Below are 18,390 nucleotides of genomic sequence, written 5' to 3' on the forward strand. Positions count from 1 at the left end.
AACATGAAAAGGTTTTATTGTGCAGTCTGGGTGTGGCAGGATCCTAGGTCAAGTAAGGAATAATTTTGTTTACATGCTTGAGTTTTTTCTGTGAATATTGTACACGTTGCATGAATATTCTCTTGATTTATACAACTGATTATTTACATTAGCTTGCTTGCACAAAGATGTTTTTAAATGTAGTTGGATTCTCTGAGTCAGTTCTGGTCCTCAAAGGATTATTTGCCCAATGCTTAAATAATTGCACTCACTCTACCAGAAAAAAAAAACATAATCTGAAGCCCTTGTGCTTGAATTGCACAATATTCTCCCCAACACAAAAGAAGTCAAGGTTAAGAATACATTATAAACTCTACATCTCTGAGTTTCCTTTTTTTTCCCTCTTAAACAATTCTACTTTATCAAATGTCTGCAGTGAGGAGAGACCGATCTCAGGTTGAAAGCAAAGGTGCTTTTTCAAGAAGCAGCTGGAATTTGGGACAACCATAACCTGGATGATTAAGAATCTCCATAGACACAATAACAGATGAATTAGAGCACTGAAATATGCCCAGTATCCTGCTTCTGTAAATCAGCCCAATATCCCGAAGATGCAGTCATTTTCAGCAATGGCTGGCTTTGCCGCCAGGAAGCATCTGATTCTAAAGACACAGAAATTGACTTATTAGTTCTAATTATTGTTGACTTTTATGAAGTTAACTAATTGCCCTTCAAAGATACCAGGGTTAATGCCCTCAACATATATAGAAGCAGTAAATTTGCAAGTCGGAAGAAATGTATAGCTAAGTTTAACCTTTTGTCAACAGTACAACCTTCTTCCAAGAAATCTTCTGTTGTTTAGCTCTGTGATGGAGAGATAAGCATTATATCTGTATTATTTGTACTTTTTTTTATCAGAATCATGTCCTGGTAGGGGACTTTTTGCAAAGGTTCTCTTATGGAACGTCTCTCATCTATTGTTGACCTGGGTAATCTACTAGGTAGTAACCAAATATATTACAAGATTCCAAGCATTATTGGATGCCTAATTTCTATTTAAGTATTCTGCAGTGCCCAGTTGTAACACCATTCCGAGCCATTAACAAGAATTAAAATGCTATATGAATCAGTGTGTGTGGGGGGTGTATACCGGTTCTGCGGGTGTGGCTTGGTGGGTATGGCATGGCTTGGTGGGTGTAGCTTGGTGGGTGTGGTGTCAACTAAAAATATATTCCTTTGGTCTTTTTAGCTGCCAGAAAAAGGGAGTGGGGGGAAATAGTGTATTCCTTAAGTGCCTAGATCCCAAACACAAGAAAATTATTGGGGAGCATGATTGATGACTCTTGGGGATGGATGTCTCCCTTTGGAAAATACACATCCAGGGGGTGGGGGGAAGACCAGGGTCAAGGGGGAAATGAATGATATATTTTAGTATCGGCTGCATCCAGCCAACCCCAACATGTCCACTTCTAATAAATCAATTTTCTTTTCTCTGAGATGCGGCTAGAGACTTATGATTTGAATGGGGGTGGATTTGTTGGAGTCCTGACACGTGGCAGGGGAAGGATACTGAAAAAATCTCCATTCCCTCCCCACTCTTGGGGGAAGGTTACCACCGGTTCTCCGAACTACTCATATTTTCCACTAGCAGTTCTCTAGAACTGGTCAGAACCTGCTGAACACCACCTCTGATATGGATCCAACGTGGCCTAGCAAATGCAGATATATATTTTTCTAATTTCTTCAGGGATCCTTGGCACAAACCTGGAAATCTTGTATCTGCACAAGAATACTAAATGTTAGTGATTGCTTTACTTTGGGAAAAAAAATGCATTCAAGGTATTTTATCATCTGTTCTTCATCCCTTTCTTGACATAAACTGACCTTTCTTTTCTTAACTCAGATGTTGCAAATATCCCTAACCAGACAGTTAAAATCTGCAACAGTTTTTGTGGCCCTCCAGCTGATCATAAAATCATCAATTTGGAAGGGATCTAAGATGTTTTATAGCCATTCCTTTGTTCAGGGAAAAATTTGCTAAAACCTTTAAACAAATATTATCCAGCTTCTGTTTAAAGATCTTTAATGACCACACCAGTATATTGCTGGTTGATAATTCTTGATTTACTGATTAATAAAACCAATGTTGACTATTAGCAGTACACTTTCTCCAAGATAATCTACCTCAACCTGACTTTTTAAGATTCTTAATGGTGCAGTAATTGCTATTATAACCGAGTCCCTCAACCTTGTTGTTAGCTTTCCCCCTTTTCTTATTTCTTCCATTTTTTTCTACCATTATGGACTTCTCAATTGTCTTTGCATCATGTGTCCAGAATATGATAGTTAGAGCCTGGTAATTTTCACCTCAAGTGAGCATTCTCTGTTTATTTCTTCTGTGAATTGTCTGTTTATTTGCTTATCTATGTGAGGTAGATGGGCATTTTTTAACATTTGATTAAACAACTTTTTTAAAGTTATCCACTGTATTCTGAAGAGACTTTTCCAATGCTAAAGTTCAAAAGTGTTGATACTCTAGCCTGTTTCTTCAAAGTCCAATTTTTGCATTTTAGAATATCAAAGGAAAAATTAAAATCACCCCAATTCATATCTTTGTAGGTATTTTATTTGTTTATTTATCACATTTAGAATCGAGCCATCTCCATCACAGAGTGACTCTGGGTGGTATATAAATAAAAACTTCATGATCAGACTTGCAAATAAGATATAGGCAGATTTAAATTCATTTTCCAAGATCTTCATTCGTACTCTACAAATGCTAATCTGTGGTTATTTCTTGACCTCTGGTTCCTTTTCTAAAGACAGTGAATCCCAAAAGGCAGAAACTATCCAACACTTCAGTTACCTTCTTTACAGTTTTAACACTAGTTCTTATACCTATTGTCATTTAATGGTTGGTGTATTTAATCTTGATCTAATTTGTGGTCCTTGACTTTCATTATTGCAGCCTGAAAATGATTTTCCATTTTTGTCAATCGGGGTAGTATCATCAAAATATTTCAGGTTACCGATGTTTCTTTTTCCAGTTTTTTTTCCAGCAAAATAAACAAACAAACAAATAAAGCAAAAAATACCCTCACCATGTAACACTAAAAGAATACATATAAATACAAAATATAAAGCACAGAATGTAAAATTGATTCCCATTTTCCCAATAACTCTTCATAATTGGAGGCCTTTCTAGAATCAATGAACCAGATACTAACTTAGTTTTGATATTTTTTTGCCGTTCTCAGTTATCTGGAATGCATCACAATATCTTGTTCTTAGCCTTTTTAAAAACCAGCTTGAATATCTGGCATTTCTTTTTCCATGTAGGGCTCTAATCTGTATCAGATGAGTCTAAGCATCATTTTGCTAGCATGTAAGGTTAAGAATTTTATGTAGTAGTCTTCACAATCTGTTCTTCTAGGTTAGAATATTTACTGATTCTTCTGTTGCTTGTCATGTGTTAATAAATATGCCATCAATTATTGTAGCCTGTCAACTTGGTAATGACCAGAATGCTCACCTAATTTCATCTAGCATTAGAGATTCTTGTAAATAGGGAATAGAAGATAATGATTGATTAATTGATATACATAGATTATATAGATATAGATAGATAGATAGGTAGATAGATAGATAGATAGATAGATAGATAGATGATAGATAGATAGATAGATAGATAGATAGATAGATAGATAGATAGATAAATGTTTTGATGTCCCTGGTGTACACAATTTCACTATATTCCACCATATCTGATCTAGGTACTATCTGTCCATTGACAGCCTTTAGTATATCAATTTGAAGTTGGAACCTCCTTCGGAGTTTGGAACTATTCTGGAAAAAAAATCTTAGTTCTTCTCTGTCTTCAATTTATCATAGTTGTAGTTGTAACATTACTCTGTCTCCTTTTACAGATTTCTGAAATTCTTATGTTCCTTCCTAAGATTTTTGTCTTTTTTGGCTTTGGCATAACCATATCAAGTGTATCTTTTTGTTGCTCCCTGTGTGTTTTAGCCATGCCTCCCATTCTCACGACCACACTGAGGCAATATTGTTCATTTTTCTATTATGTAATCTTTCTTAATATTTAACCTGAATCTGAAACTGTAGTTTCAATCCATTGGTAATGGTCTTGCCCTCCAAGTCTATTCCCTTGTTTGTATGCCAATCCTTTAGATAGCTGAAGGCTATTATCACATTTCTCCTCAGTCTTCTATTCTGCTGGTTAAATATACTATTCCTTTAACCATTTCTTATAGATTTAATTTTATTTCCAGTCTTCTTACCATCCTTTAAACTCACTCCAGTTATTGAACTACAATTTCAGGAACTCTCAGCAGCATCAATAATGACCAGTGATCACAGATTCATAATTTTTGCAGGGGAGGCACAGTTTTCTTTTCCTTTTCCTTCCTTTTTCCTTATTATTTAGAGTCACTTATGCCAGATGGACTTAGTTTCCACTAAGCCAACTGTACATACTTCATTCAATGCTACAAAAGCCTACTCTTATTTACATTATAGATTTTCCCTGTCCAATCTTCTTTGTGGATTTTTTACTAATTTGCCCAATCAGATTTTAGAATAATGTAGAGAGCAAAAGATAGAAAATGAGAAATTTCTTCAATTGATGGATGGCATTCAGTTAGCAGATAACTGGATACAAGTTATATCTCAACTGTTTTCTAGGAATTCAAGGCAGCATGCTTGGAAGTCTGATCTCCATTTTTCTAATCTCTCAACCTCTCTCAAGGTAGTTGGGGCCGATAGTCATCCAGTATGTTTTCATGACTGAAGCGGAGCAAGTCTAAATCTTCTTGATTCTAAATCAGTATTTAAACCTGAAGTGATTCCCTAATATATAGAGAGGGGATGATTTAACTTGGTTGATGGGAGAAATCTTCAAAACATATATTGATGTTGCATATCTGGCAACCAAGTTTTATCATCCAGGTTTTCACCATAGCTTATAAATTATAATCAGTTCATCAAGGCATTTAGATACAAAGATATAATGAATGTTATTGTTTAATTGATTTGCAATGCTATAATTGTCATCTTGTCAAAGATGCTGTTGACTTCTTTGAAGGAGCAGGCCCACACAGGAAGGTTCAATTAAATTGATTTATTACTAAAAGCCTATGCACAGGAAGCTTCTTAACTAATGATTGGCACCTGCTTAGAATTAGATACAGGTCAATGGTATTCAAAGGGGGTTGCACTTAGTTCTCTTGTGGCTATGTAGAAATTCTAGGCTGAACCCCCTTTTCACTCTGCCCTCAAATTCTGTCATCCCTTCTCCTACAGATGCAAGCCTCATGAACACTAAAATAACTGGGTAATATACAAACCATGAATACTTTCTTAGAATCTCTACTGCTTTGATGAGCTAGCCATTTTGTCTGTAGAGGCAAAATTATGTTCTGTATGGCAAAGCACATTGTCTCGTACCTATTTCTGCATTCCCAATTGGAGTTTCTGACAAATATCCAAATTCACCTGGTTTGTAGTAAGTGCAAAGCTTTAATACTTTATCAAATGGTTACTGTTTTCTATTCCACTAATTTTAGTGAAACTAATATATAGATATATCAGGATTATATATTTAGGGTTTGCATTATCTATCCACAGCAAATATTTGGCCCACATTGACATGATTAAAACAATGTTGGAAATGGAACATATGGTACAAAGAAGTAACATAATAGTGTTCCACTAGGGTTATGCTGTTTTGCCTGATTTATTATTTTACTGTATGTAATAATTTAATACCACATACAAGTTGGTAAAGATTTGCAAACCAGGCATTAATTAAATTTTTAAATAAATATCCTTCCTGAAATATATGAAAAAATAACAGTTTTGTAATCATTCTTCAAAATATTGAATTACTTTCTGTTCATCAATTTTACTTTCTTGTAGAACTCTGATAGAAACCTTGGTACTTATTGTTAATTGGTTCCGGGAGATGTGATAGGTACCAAAAACGATGAATAACAAAAAAATATTTTTCCCATAAGGAATAATATAGTGAGTCACAGGGCAGCCCACACTGACTAGTTTTAGCTTGTGTGTTGAGTACTAAACAAACTATGAGTACCGAGACAAAATATTTGTGTCAAAATACATTGTTAATACATTGTTATAGATATCAAATTTGATGAATTTCAAAATAGTTGAATACCAAGGTACCACTGTCATTTTTCTCCCCAAAAGTACTGGGCATTTTTAAGTACAAAAAGAACAATGTAGTGTTAAGCAAAATTGCAGTTTCAAAATTCACATCATAGAAAAATTTTTTTATATGAGTAGAATAAAAGCATGCCTTTCTTTTCAGAAGTATAATATTGCCCAAACTTTATATTAATTGACTTTACACTATATTAATTGACTTTACAATGTTATCTGTGCTTTACATCTTCACTGGAAAGTATTACACTTTTGTGATTGACACCAGCTTATTCATGCAGGTAAAACATGCTTACATGCAGACTGTATATCTTCCTTACTATAGGTATTACTGTGTATTAAAGGGTTTTTGTTTTTTTTTGCAATCTTGCACAAAACAATAATGAGCCGAGATGCTTTTCAATGTAACAGTCATCTTATTTTTCTCCATTGCAAAAAGTCTCCATTTCAGATTGTCCAATTTGTATTGATTTAATTCTAAAGATGCACGGCCCAGTCTTATAATTCTAACAGCACAGTTGTGGGCCTGTTAACTTTACAACAAGCCTGACTGAATTCAATGGAGCTTATTTTCTGTGCACAGGAATGCAATCTAAAAGCCATTCCTTCATCACGTATGCACCCTTGCATAATTTCTGGTCTCCTGAATTAGACACAGCCTATCAGCCATCTGTTTTGATTTGACAGCTTTTTGATTGCTTTTGCAATCCTAAGGAGGCAATTAAATCAGGAAGAGTGGCCTCCTGGTTACAGAGGTATTGCATTTATTATACAGATTGATTCCCTTCACTTTAGCGCAGGCTTGCAGCAATTTAAATGTAGCAGTTCCCAATCTGCAAATTTCTTAGAATGTTAACATTCTAGTTCTTCTCAAAACTATATTGTCTAACCTTGCAATCCTTAATGTCATATTGCCCATATTGATTATTTTAGATAGGAGCCTTTTGTTTCATTGTTTAAATTGGAACACCTGCAAAATTTAAAGTTGTTGGATGTATGGTTTTTTTAAATTTAAATTCTTATTGATGGCTTGTGCCACATGCTTCTCGTTGAGTGATATTAATTTTCTATGCAGCACAATCTTCTCAAGAATGTCATTACTTGGACAATTATTCCTTAGCTTCTAACTATTCATGCATAATTATAGCTGTATTCCTCATGCATGTATATTAGATTTTTCATCTGTCATTATTTATTATTAGTGTAAACACCCCACCTGTTTTCATTCCCACAAATGCATTTTGAATGTTTTGGTTTCTTTCTCTTTTACATCATCGATACAAATTGCCAAATGTTAATTCTGATCCTTTCTCCCTATCCCCATCAAAATGGCAAAGATTAATTTATACCAAGCTTTACTTGTTCTGGATTCAGTTTCTTTTTTAAGGCAATGTTTTATTTGCTTCATGTTTTACTTTGTGAAGGCACCTTTACTTTAGTTACCTCATGGCATTCCTGTTCCATTGCCAAGTTGTGGGCCACCAATTTTTCATGACATGTATGATGCTTGTCAAAAGTATGGGTACCTTCAGGGGACTTTACAGAAATAATTATACAGGATATTTTTTTTCTGTTGCTTAAGAAACTGCATATATTTTTTTATTAATGAACAGCTTCTACAAGATATTTCTATATTCCAAAATTACGTTTAAGTTTTGTTCTATCTCTCTCTCTTTTTTTTTGCTGTTTCTTCACTGCCCTTTTCTCTCCTTTCATGCCCCTTTAATTTATTCTGTATGCCAAATATTCATCATTGCTGAGATGGCTAATCAGAGCGCCTTTCTGTCTAGCTTAAGTTTTGCAATCCTTCTGAAATGCACCAGGTATTATGTAACCCAGCATGGCATATCACACAGGGCCTTTTAAAATAATGCTGCTGGATTATGAATTAATTGTATAGCTATTGAGAAATAATATAAATTATGACTTAAGTGATCAGTAATACCATTTGGAATTATATTCATTAGAAATCTGCCTATGTTGTGTTATTTATGTTTTTAAAGAAGCATCATTTATGGTCTGTGTACGTGCCTTCAAGTCAGTGTTGACTCCTGGCAATTGACTAGTCCCTGCAGTTTTCCTGACACAGTTTTAGAAAAGAGGCTTTCCATTGCTTCCCTTCCAACTTGATTGGTTCAAGGTTCAAGGTCACCCAGTTGGCTTCATGCCTAAGGCAGGACTAGAACTCATGGCCCACCAGTTTCTAGGCTTGTGCCTTGTTCATGACACCAAAATAATGCTCCTATTTCTCCATTTACTACATGCCCTTAAAAGAAAGACGATAAACTATAGGTATATTGAATAAATATACAACTTTTGCAATAGATTCCATGTTCAATTAGTGGAAAATATGGCTGAAAACAAATATGTGAATAAATATATGAATACCTATATTTAGGACTGCTACAGTGACCTAGAGGTGAAGATGCTCGCCTCATATTCAGGAGGCTGAAATTCAATCTTAGGCAGCAACAGATGTTTCTCTATTGGGGACAAAGAGTAAATGTCTCCTATAAACTCCACATCAGGATGTCAGGAAGGCTATCTGGCCAGTAAAATGCTCAGCTCCATTCAGTTGCTCCAACTCCATCCCAATAAAATGGATAATAGGGCCATAAAAAGAAAAATAAAGAATAATATTTAAGGATTGGTTATTTCTGAGTAAAAGAACTTGGCTATATAAGATGTTCAAATTTTAAAAATAACACTCTAGAATATTGATGGGAGGAAGGAGATTAGATGTGAGCAAAAATCTAGGATGATAATGATCATTGTTCTTTGGAAATTCTCAGTTTAAATCTAAAGCCTCATAAGAGTGAAGGTGAAACATGTAGTTTAACAAGTAAACAAGGAAACAGATAATTCTTAGGCCAAATAAGTTCTCCTTATAGAGCAGCTATCACATTGCTTCTGGGGAGCCCAGAGCATACAGTTTATAGATATATAAATCCTTTTGCATAAGATTCAGGCAAATTTTGGGTTTTTTAGGCCAATATGTACATTCATTTACATTGCTAGATTGGTTAACACTTCAGAGGAAATGATGCCATAGAAATGATTCCCTTGACCAAAAAAAGCTGTTTTTGGAATGCCACAGGTTGTTAGCCTAAAAATTATTACAATTTATTTCTATGGCACTTATTGAAAGATAAACCTACATGGGCTGACTTAGCTTTTAAAATATGCCTAAAGCAGTCAATAGGCAGATTTGTAGATACCAAAAATATTTCCCAGAAGCCATGAGAAATAGTTAATTTTCAATCAAATTCTGTTGAAGTGAAACTCATGCCAAGATAAGAAAAATGAGATTTTATGTCCTGTGGGGAAGGGAGAGAAAGAAATCTTGAATTTGCTTTTATAGACCTGCCTCTAAGCAACCAAAAAATCATTGTTGATGATTAATAATATAATTAAAACCATGCATCAGGAGATATATAACAGGGATTTAGTACTGAAGTTTCATTCATTGCAATGGCACTTTTATTATAAATTTTCTGCAGTGGAGAAACAGTACAGAGGTAAGACACATTTCTGTAGTAATGGTGTCACTTAATAAAAGCATTATTGCAAGTGCAAGCAATAGGTCTGGGAAATAGTGTAAACTAAAGGAAGTAAATAAAGGATGCATTTGTGTTTCAGTTTTCTCCTCAATCAATTACAATCAGGTTATAAATTCTGGCCTATTTTCCATATAATTGGAAATATATATTCTACATTTCCTAAAGGAATGAATTATTTTTGCATCCTGAATGTGTTTTAAATTCATTTATTCATACATGAATTAGGAATAATTCATAAATAAGGGGTATACATAAGTGCGCCATCGTGCCTACCATCCCTGTCCTATTGTCCCCATTTATTCGTACCTATTTCCTATATTCTTACTCATGTTTATACTTTACCTAATATACCTATTGTAAGTGATTGGCAAATCAAATAAATAAATAAATACATAGGTGACATTTGTATTTTCAAGAAACTTTTTTTCTGTGACTTCTATTTGCTGGTTAAAATGTATGCCCTTTTGATACACTTTTTAAATGCTTTTACCGTTTTGTGTTTTTCCCCTCTTTTTGTCTTCTTGGATTTTTTTATTTTAGTTTTGTATTTTGTATTTTAACTTTGTTCTGAATAAAATGAAAATATATATGAAAAAAAGTCTGTACCATGAATTATTGGCTGACCTTCAGCCAGTCATTGTCTTTCAGGCCTCTAACTCACAATGTCATTGTGAAGATAACATGAAAAAGCCTTAAGGAATAAAAGACTGTAATAACAACTATCATTATCACTGACTGGTGACAATTTTTAGTATTTCTCTCCCCACCCTTGCCATCTAGCCTCTATCCTAATATTAATAGTGTTTTTAAATAGTGGGTTTCTGAAATACTAATAGGAATCAGAATGATCCCTTTCTGATGTATGCCATTTCAGAATGCTATCATCTTCTTAAATGACCAGGAGAGCCCTGAAAAAACCTCAGGTTTTTTTTTCCAGAAAATGCCCTTGTCATTCTAGTCCCAATTCAGTGCCTTTAACTTATGGTGCAACATCACTGGATCCAGTGAAAACATAACCCATTCATAGGTTTATTGATTGAAATCATTGGTAGGAGATATAATCTATAGATTTCTCCTCCCATGCCCCAATCTGGCCTTGTGTTTTTAGGAAAGGGCTTTAATATGTTGATAGCATATTATGGGAGCCAGTTCTTTCATGGTGCAATATTCCTAATTATTATTGTTGTTGTTAGATTTTTATCCCACCTTTATTATGTTGTAAGTAACTCAATGCAACAAACATGCATAATACTCCTTCCTCCTCTTCTTTTTCCCCACAACAACCCCATGGGATGGGTTGGGCTGAGAAAGAGTAACTGGCCCAAAGTCACCTTTCATTCCTAAGGCAGCACTAGAACTCCTGGTTTCTGATATCTAGGCTAGCACCTTAACCATTAGACAAAACTGGTTCTCTTATATATTAAATGTAGCTCTCTTTTTCAGCCAAATGTGGATATGGCTATTCTTTGGACATTTCCAAGAGAGGTTAGGGGTAGAGAATTTCCCCAAGTTTACAAACAGCAAATTGCAGAAAGCAATCAAGTTGAGTAGCATACTGCTTACCCTTTCCATGTCTTAACACAACAGGCACCAGGAACAATGAAAGGAACAATGAAATCTTTCTAGTACTAGATCAAATTGTTCACCTGTTACTACTGTATTTTGGAATTGTTTGCTTCCAAATCAAAGCTCAGTGTGACAGTATCATATTCAGTTTCTAAATGAGTCTATAAGGATTTATGTGAAGTCGTTAATTACTAATGTACTTTTTCCTGAGTTGTTCTTTGTTACACTCCTACACTGGCACTCCTGTCTTTATAGACAAACTGAATAAAACACACCTAGTCATATTGTGAAATTTTATTGTTTAGTTTTTGGCTAGATCTCTCCTAGGTGTAGACTGGAATTCTTTATTTTTGTAACATGATAGGTGTATCAAAAGTCAAGGTAACCTGGTGAATGATACACATAATAGAGATTTGAGCCAAGAAAATATGTCAGCACAAATTATAGCATTTGAGATAAGTAACACCCCAAAGGATTGAATTTATACTCCGTTGGTTTAATTAAAATATATCCATTGTGACAGCAAAATTGTAATCTTCCAAGTTGTCTTTGTGGACAATGACCTAGCTGAGAATGTGATCCTATGTTATTAGACTAGTCCAAAATTCAGAAAAATGAATAATAAAAAGCTTCCAGAAAGAATACATTACATCTTGGGTTTGGTAATCTTTCAGGTTTTTCCTAGCTCTTCTCTGATATGCTTATGCAAATCTTTAACTGGAAATTACACTTGATTGTGGATGTTTTCATGCAAACCACCAAAGTTGTTGCAATAAAATGTGCATGAGCAGTAAAAGTCTCATGAATTGTTGGAAATACGTCCTTGGCTAGTAAAATAGCAATACAGTCTGGTGGCCTCAGTAAGGCAGTCCTTTACCTTCAATGAATTATGATAATCACTTTTTTTTCATAACAATCACTTTGTTGACCTGGCTTTTAAATTAGCAACAGCTAGTTAGTTTGATGTGGTGGTTGAAGGTGGTTGACTAGAAGTAGGAAAACCTGAGTTCTAGTCCTCAAATAAACACAGAAACTAGGTGGCTAGTTGCTGATACAACTATATTAACCTGTCAATGTGGTCACCAGGAATCCTGATTGACTCAAAGGGCCATAACAACAGTTTTTCCTTAGACAATCAAAGTGCCTTCATGAGTCCACTTGTTGATCCCTCTTCTAAAGTTTAAATTGTAGAATTGTTTTTCTGGATTCCTCTTGCAAGATGAATCACCGACATGGCACCTGTAGGTATTAACATCCACACAGAAAACAATCCTTGGTGTTTACTATGTTCTTAGCATCCCTGATTTTTTACTGATTCTTTTAATTAAAATTAAATAGGACCCCAACAAGCAATAAAGCAAAATTATTGCCCCAGACATGATTTTTAAAGTCAGAAGTTGCTCCTGCTCCTATTATTTTTTTGCCCACCCTTGGTGATTCTGTTTCTGTTTGGTAAAGTAATAGCTCGATACCAAAACAGAAACAGAATACCAAGGGTGAGCAAAAATTGGTGGAATGAATGGAGAAGATCAGTTAGCTTTTGAGTTTATATCAACAATCTTGCTTGTTTAGTGTTTACTTTACTTTATTGTCATTGCACCTCATACAATGAAATTAAATGCCATCTTCAGTGTACATCATAACTATAAAAATAAAAACACAAACACACATCCTTCACATTCTACACAGTTGAATTGAAAACCCAAAATTGCATTAATATTGCACTATACAGTAGAATTCAATATAGTTACTGCCGTGGGATAGAAGCTGTTTTTCAGCCTATTTGCCTAAATGATTCTGCATTTGAATCACTTGCTAGCAGCCCCATACAGTTGGACATCTTGCAATTATCATTAGAATTTCCTCCTTCTCCTCCTCCTCTGGTCAAAAGATATAAGTTCATCATAAACTACTTTGCACTGAATCAGAATGGTTAGTGTTATGTCCTGAGAACTCTAGGAGTTCTCACTCAGGTCCATTCACTTTGAGTGGGCGTTCTACCCCTTTCCTCATTGGCTGGTTTCCCCCAGCAGCTGGCTATAAAAGCAGGCTGCGGGGTCCAACCAGTTGCTGATTGCTGCGAGCCAGTTCCAGGCGTGGCAAGCACGATCAGCCCTTTATTGTATAATAAAGTATTGTTGCACTCATGCTCTGGTTCAGCCTCTCTTTTCCCAAACTTAACACTGGCGACGAGGATGGGATGGCTACCAGAAGCACCATGCAACCGCTGAGTCACTAGCCGCCGATCTGCAGCCAGAGAGAGCGATCGGTCGGCGATAAGAGCAACGCTGATCCGCATGCCAGAGAGAGCGGTCAGCAAACAAAAAGAGCAAACAAAAAGAGCAAACGCTGATCCGCTGACAGAGAAAGCGGCCAGCAAGCGATAAGTAGCGAACGCTGATCCGCAGCCAGAGAGAGCGGTCAGAATCGATAGTTAGAAGCGTCTGTAGCCGCTTGTTAGCCAAGCTACAGGGAAAGTGAAGCGCTGCGAGCCGCAGCCGCTCAGTATTAGGCGCGAAATTCAAACGGCTGCCATTTGAATTTCAACCCTAAGGGCACAGCACAGCGCTGTAGCCAAGTCACTGACACCCACACAGGCGCGAATCCAAACGCCGCCAACGGCTAACAGCCAAACGTGGTTAACCCAGAGAGAAAGAGAGGACTGCGAAAAGCCTCTCCGGAGCTGAAATCACTTGCCTGCCACAGGCACTAAAACATTGTCTGCTGCCCCAGAGAGATTTTTTCCACAGGAAGTTCTACCGGTCCCAGCACCATGAATTCCAATCCAGTCTTCCCAGCGTTCAAACCAGATGAGGAGAAGTGGGAATCATATAAGAACCGCTTTAATCATTATATCGATGCAATTGGCCTGGCGGATGCTGGAGAACATCGGAAAAAATCTTATTTCCTGATCTACTGTGGAGCCACCGTTTTCGATACTGCCACGGCCCTCGTGGCCCCTCGTGAGTTGAAAAACGTTCCGTGGTCTGAGTTACTTGAAATCCTCACTAACCACTATTCTCCCAGGCCCTCACAGATTGCCAGGAGATCCACCTTCCGTATGAGGAAGCAAGCGGACAAGGAGACCATCAATCAGTATATGGCCGCCCTCAGAACAGCAGCACTGCATTGTGGGTTTGGAACCTACCTGGAGGACATGCTCCTCGATCAATTAGTCTGCGGGGTCAAGGACCTCCACCTGCAAAGGCGCCTTCTCGCAAAAAGAGACCTCAACCTCGCACAAGCAGTCGAGGAGGCCTTGGCAGCTGAGCTGGCAGCACACTCAGCCACCGAAATCCATGGCCCAAGTGCCAAGCTGACATCGCTTCCAGTCCACTCCGAGGAGGTGGTAGCAGAGGAAACCATCAGTGAAGAAAACATCGGTCCACCCAAGCACATCACCCTGTGCCTAGCCTGCGGGGGATATCATCAGAGGGCCACCTGCAAGTTTAAAGGAGCGACCTGCAATAACTGTCATAAAAGGGGACACATCGCGAGAGTCTGCCAAGCCCCTCAAAGCTCAGCACAAAAGCACCCCCCCTCGCACTCGGGACCACAGAGGCAAGTATTGAACTGTCGCACGCACCACCATGCCAAGCACACTTGCCACACTGTTAGTAAAATTTCTTTATCCGTTTCCTTAGAAGGTAAACCGTGCCGTATGGAGGTTGACACTGGGTCAGCGCTCTCAATTATCTCGTGGAACACCCTCAAGAGGCTCCAACCTAGCCTGTCCACTAGCCGGCTCCAGAGATGCCAGTTCAGCCTGAAGGACTACCAGGGGAAGACCATTCCTGTAATCGGAAGAGGCAAGTTCCTTGTCAGTTTTAAAGCTTTTAAAGGTCACCTACCTCTAGTGGTAGTTAACGGCAATCTCCCCACCTTATTGGGGCTCGATTGGTTTCCCCATCTCGGCCTAGGGCTAACAGGAGTCCATGCTGTCTCAACCTCAGACACTGACTCCTTATTCGCTGATTACGCAGATGTGTTCAGCGAAGAGCTGGGGTGTTATAACGGTACCCCCATCTCATTCTCAGTTGACCCCAGGCGGTCCCAATCAGGCTAAAACCGCGTGAGGGTCCCATTCGCTATTCGGCCAAAACTAGATGCGGAATTGGATAAACTGTTAAAACAAGGGGTCATTGAGCCAACAGATTTCGCCAAATGGGAGACGCCCATTGTCACACCCTCAAAAAAGACGGTAGCCTGAGAATTTGCTCGGACTACAAGACGACAATCAATAAGTTTCTACAAGTTAGCGCTTATCCTGTGCCTGTCATTCAGCATCTATTACACACATTCAAACCAGGCAGCATTTTTGCTAAATTAGACATGTCTCAAGCATATCAGCAGTTCCCTGTTGATAACCAAACAGCGGAACTCCAGACAATTGTCACTCACAGGGGTGCCTTCCGATGCAAGCGTCTCCAATTTGGCGTAAGTGTTGCCCCAGGTATTTTTCAATCCCTCATGGAGCGGATTTTGCAGGGCCTCCCTGGTGTAGTACCCTACTTCGACGACATCTTAGTCTCGGCCAGGGACAGACCTCAACTCTTCCAGAGAGTTCGAGCAGTGTTAGAGAGGTTCAGACAGCATGGCCTCAAGTTGAAAAAAAGAAAAATGTGCCATTGCCACTAGACAGGTGGACTTTCTGGGTTATAAAATTGACGCCTCTGGCATTCACCCCCTGGAGTCCAAGGTTAAGGCAGTCCACGAGGCACCCACTCCAACCTCCAAAACTGAACTTCAGGCGTTCTTGGGGCTATTGAACTTTTACGCATCCTTCTTGCCCCATAAAGCCTCAGTAGCCGAACCCCTACACAGATTACTGGATAAAAAGTCACCGTGGCACTGGGGGCACAAAGAAGACCATGCTTTTCACGCCGTCAAATCACTACTCACGTCAGAGGCGGTACTTATTCAATTCGACCCTAACCTCCCTTTAGTGCTGGCAGCAGACGCATCCCCTTTTGGAATTGGGGCGGTACTAAGTCACAGGCTTCCCAATGGCGCCGAGGCCCCCATCGCCTTTTTCTCAAGGACGCTCTCTGCAACGGAGCGCAACTACAGCCAGATCGATAAGGAAGCCCTAGCAGCTGTTGCAGCCGTGAAAAAATTTCACGAATTTCTCTTTGGCCATTTTTTCGAGCTGGTCACGGACCACAAGCCCCTCCTGGGCCTACTAGCTGGGGACAAACAGACCCCTCAAGTCCTCTCCCCTAGGATGACAAGGTGGACCCTCTTCCTAGCAGCCTACTCCTACAGACTTATACACCGCCCGGGTAAAACACTGTCCCACGCTGACGCTCTCAGTCGCTGCCCCTTGCCGGCTCCGGCTGAAGACCCTGCTCCTATCCACGCTATTTTCGAGATCACCCAGTTGGACCTACCCATCACTGCCCTTGACATTGCTGCTAAAACCAAGGCAGATCAAACGCTCGCCCAGGTGCTCGACTGGGTGAGGAGGGGGTGGCTGGGTGGAAATGTTGAAAACAAATTCACACCTTTCAAGACTCGCATGCAGGAGTTATCCAGTTTGCAGGGCTGTCTACTATGGGGCACTCGAGTGGTCATCCTGGCCTCACTGCGTACCCGAGTTCTGGAGGCGTTGCACGAGGGACACCCTGGCATCGTGAGAATGAAGGCATTAGCACGCAGCTACGTGTGGTGGCCGGGTCTCGACGAGGACATTGTCAATTGGGTAAGTTCCTGCAGCATTTGCCAGGAATCCCGTCCTGCTCCCCCCATTGCCACCCCTACCAGATGGGAAAGTGCCAGCGCCCCTTGGTCCAGAATTCACATCGACCTGGCCGGCCCCTTGCATGGGAAGATGTTCCTAGTGGTCGTGGACGCCTATTCCAAATGGATTGACGTAGTACAGCTATCCACGACCACCACACTAGCAATCACCAACGTGTTAACACGCCTGTTCGTAACGCACGGGCTACCCGACTCCATTGTCTCCGACAATGGCCCACAGTTCGCATCGACCGAGTTCAGCCGTTTCGCTGCCAACCTGGGTATCCGCCACATTTTCACAGCCCCATTTCATCCTGCCAGTAACGGATTGGCTGAAAGGGCCGTCAGGACCACTAAAGAAGCCCTGGCTAGGTTCAGCAAGGATGACTGGCACCACAAACTCTCGCGGTTCCTGATGAGCCAACACTCAACTCCTTGTTCAGTCACCAATAAGTCCCCAGCTGAGCTCCTGATGGGCAGGCGTCTGAGGACTGTATTGGACAGACTTCACCCACAATACTGCCCTGACTCTCCCCTCGCTTCCACATTGGGGGTTAGACATTTTATCTTACAGGAGCCAGTTTTCGCGAGGAACTTCGCTGGAGACCCCCTGTGGATCCCGGGCGAGATCGTAGCTATCACCGGGCCGCGGTCGTATCGGGTCAGACTGGAGGATGGCCGCGTCTGGAGAAGGCACATAGACCAACTGCGTAGGCGCCTCAGCACCCTCGCCAGCAGGGACCCAGAGTCACAAGACGAAGGGAGGCCTCATCCTCAGCCCCACATCCACATCATGCCCGGCGACCAGTTCACACCTACAACCGGTCCCGAAAGCCCGAACACGGACAGCAGCGCCCAGACGGTTGACCAGCCCGATCCAGTCTACGGGAGCACATCCCCAGCGACCAACCCTACGAGCCCCGGGCATACCCGAACCGAGGGGCACACTGGTGACACTTTGCCGACTCTGCCTTCCCAGGCAGACCCCGAACGGACAGACAGCGTTCCAGAACTGTGCCGTTCCGGGCGCCAACATAAACCTCCTGCCTACCTCAAAGACTATGCGTGTTCGCATCTGGGGGGAAGGGGTGTTATGTCCTGAGAACTCTAGTTCTCACTCAGGTCCATTCACTTTGAGTGGGCGTTCTACCCCTTTCCTCATTGGCTGGTTCCCCCCAGCAGCCGGCTATAAAAGCAGGCTGCGGGGTCCAACCAGTTGCTGATTGCTGCGAGCCAGTTCCAGGCGTGGCAAGCACGATCAGCCCTTTATTGTATAATAAAGTATTGTTGCACTCATGCTCTGGTTCAGCCTCTCTTTTCCCAAACTTAACAGTTAGCATATCTA

General features: G+C 39.9%; 1 long non-coding RNA gene across 1 annotated transcript; it reads right to left on the reverse strand.

The window, feature by feature from the left end:
- Nucleotides 1–365: 365 nt before the first annotated feature.
- On the reverse strand, nucleotides 366–12,563 carry LOC148128161 (uncharacterized). The gene is made up of 3 exons (XR_015740938.1): nucleotides 12,374–12,563; nucleotides 1,666–1,758; nucleotides 366–641 (listed from the first exon to the last, which is right to left on the reverse strand). It is a non-coding gene; the product is annotated as an uncharacterized LOC148128161 (long non-coding RNA).
- Nucleotides 12,564–18,390: the final 5,827 nt, after the last annotated feature.

Source organism: Pseudonaja textilis, chromosome 1 (genome assembly GCF_049901715.1).
Source record: "Pseudonaja textilis isolate UNSWEBS1 chromosome 1, rPseTex1.2, whole genome shotgun sequence".
Lineage (NCBI taxonomy): Eukaryota > Metazoa > Chordata > Lepidosauria > Squamata > Elapidae > Pseudonaja > Pseudonaja textilis.